The sequence below is a fragment of the Pipistrellus hanaki genome (assembly GCF_964339955.1).
Source record: "Pipistrellus hanaki genome assembly, chromosome: X".
Taxonomy (NCBI): Eukaryota; Metazoa; Chordata; class Mammalia; order Chiroptera; family Vespertilionidae; genus Pipistrellus; species Pipistrellus hanaki.
This window is the reverse complement of record NC_140524.1, coordinates 27,816,601-27,819,459: the sequence shown is the minus strand read 5'-3', so window position 1 is coordinate 27,819,459 and position 2,859 is coordinate 27,816,601.

The window sequence follows — 2,859 nt, the reverse complement described above, 5'->3', positions numbered from 1 at the left end:
ATTATTTCTCTTATATATGTGGAATCTAGATCAATACAATACAAAAATAGACTTATAGATACAGAGAACAAACTGATGGTTACCACAGAGGGGGGATGATTGGGAATGGGTAAAAAAGATAAAGAATAAGAGGTATAAACTTTCAGTTATAAAAGAAATAAAAAAACATGTGTTATAGAATATAGTGGTTAAGAAGCATCTGTCTTCACCCTCAAGATCCTTAAAGTTTAGTGAAGTCTACATTATTTCACTTGTGGCATTGCTAGAGATTTGAAAATATTCCTTATGGTAGTTCTCCCCAAAGCTATTCATATATATTGAAGCAATCTTTAACCATCAAAAACTAAGAACTTTCGCTGAGCCAGGATGGCTCAGTGGATGAGTGTCAACCCAGAAAGCAAGAGGTTACTGATTATTTCTAGTCAGGGAACATACACAGGTTGCAGATTTGATCCCCAGTAGGGGCATGCAGAAAGAAGCTGATTGATGTTTCTCTTTCATCAATGTTTCTATCTCTCTATCCCTCTCCCTTCCCGTCTCTCTACATATCAATAAAAAATGTACTAAAACAAAACCAAACAAAAAATATGAACTTTCTTCATCCCTATTCTGTTCACAACTTTATCCCAAAATGATGAGATATATTGAGACTGGTTATAAAACCAAGGTGATATCAAGTTCACTTAAATATTCATCAGATGTTCATATCTGCATATCACTGTTTTTAAGCCTTATAGAAGTCTTTGTAAGCTTTAAAGAAGATATCAATATTTACTTAGGGGCATCTTAAACTGAAGGAATTGATCTAGTAAAAGAGGGAGAGAATTTGTTCATGGGTGGGGTCCAGCCAGCCCTCCCTGATCTAGGCCTATTGGCCCAGCTGGCTGGGAGGAGGGATTGTGGGAAGTTGGCTGGCGGGCCAGCCCCCTAGTCAAAGTCCCAGTTGAAGGTTGAGGGGACAATTTTCATACTAGCCTTTTATTATATAGGATGGATTATACACATTTTGGTATAAAAGTTAAAGTTGAAAAGGAAATAAAACAAGGGCTGTCCATTGATACACTTAAAAATTAACGAAAAACATAGAATGTCAACATTGAAAGGGACCTAAGTGGTCATCTATTGCATAAATTGGCAAACTTTGTAAAGAGCTAGATAGCAAATACTTTCAGCTTTGAGGACCATCTATGGTGGTCTTCTTTGTTGTTGTTTTTTTATCTTTATTGTTGAAAATATTACATATATCCCCTTTTCCTCCATTGACCCCTTATAGCCCACTCTCACCCCCCACACCCACCCCACCTCCCACACCAGACCTTCACTACCCTATAGTGTCTGTATCCATGGGTATACAAGTTCTTTGGTTAATCACTTCCCACCTCCCAACCTCCCCCACCTTCCCTCTGAGATTCTTTGTTTTCATTTTTAAACAACCCTTTAAAAACCATTCTTATCTACTAGGTTGTACAAAAAGGCCTGATTTGAACTGTGAGACATATTGGTAATTTTCTGGTCTAGTCTAACCTTCATTTTACAGATGAAGAAACTAAAGTCTAGGGATTTTAAGGGACTTGTGTACAGTCACAAAGCTAGTGAATAATGAAGTCAGGACTAGTTGTCAGGGCTAATAAATCCCAGTCTACTGTACTTTCCTGCTTCCTTAAAAAAAAAAAAATGACTTATCGGCCCTAGCTGGTTTGGCTCAGATCAATAAAAAATATTTCAAAAAATAAAAATCAAGAATACTTCTTTAAAATAATGACATCATAGATTTTAGAAGGCTTTAATCATAGCAGAATTTGTTGTTTTCTCTACACTCATCTCCCTTGTGGCACATATCTTCATGATATCCTCATTATACTTTTTTACTCCCTAGAGTCACCATATGGTACAATATACAGGCCTGCCCTTTTTCCAGCATTACCATTAGAATCAGACTTACATTATCTATCCCTTAGATCCTATCTAATTTTATCCACTCAGCATCTCTTTCCCTCCAAATCTTATTTTTTTTTAATAATAGGATAAACTTAATCTTACCATTGTAAGAATGTGGGTTACTGAAACAAAGTGGTTCATTTTCATAGTTTTTAAAAACATTTTTTATTGATTTCAGAGAGGAAGAGAGAGAAAAAGAGAGATAGAAACATCAATGTTGAGAGAGAATCGTTGTTTGGATGCCTCCTGCATGCCCCCTACTGGGGATAAGCCCACAACCTGGCCATGTGCCCTGACTGGGAATTGAACCATGATCTGCTAGTTTATAGGTCAATGCTCAACCACTGAGTCCCACCAGCCAGGTAGTTCAGTTTCATTTTGATCTATCTCTATACTCATAATGGTAATCTTAACACACTGACCTTATGTCACTACACACTTAGAAATATCCCATTTAAAACCTCACAAAACTCTATTAGCTTAATTCTATTATTATTCTCTTTTTAGAACTGTGTAAGTAAGAGATTCAGTCAACTGCCTAAAGTTACATACTTAGTAAATTGTGGCACAAAATTTGAAACCGAATCTTTCTTACTCTAAGCTTGTTAAGCAGTAAAGTTTGTACATTCAGAGGCATTTAGTAAGAGAAGAATAATTAGGTACATCACAATAGCTAGGTTCTCTAGAAACCCCAGGGCACATCAGAAGTAGTTCTAGTTTCCTCTTCTTAAGAAAATATTAATCCTGAGGCATGAGCAATTTACCTTGTCACCTCTGCCTCAAGTCTGGATTTCCCAATCAATATGGCAACTCCACCAACACTGAATATCCCTAGTCTAACCCAAAGTAGTGATTGATAGCGATGGGCTTTGGAAATGAAGTGCACCAGGCAGACAAGTAAGTAATAGGCTATCTATCAAT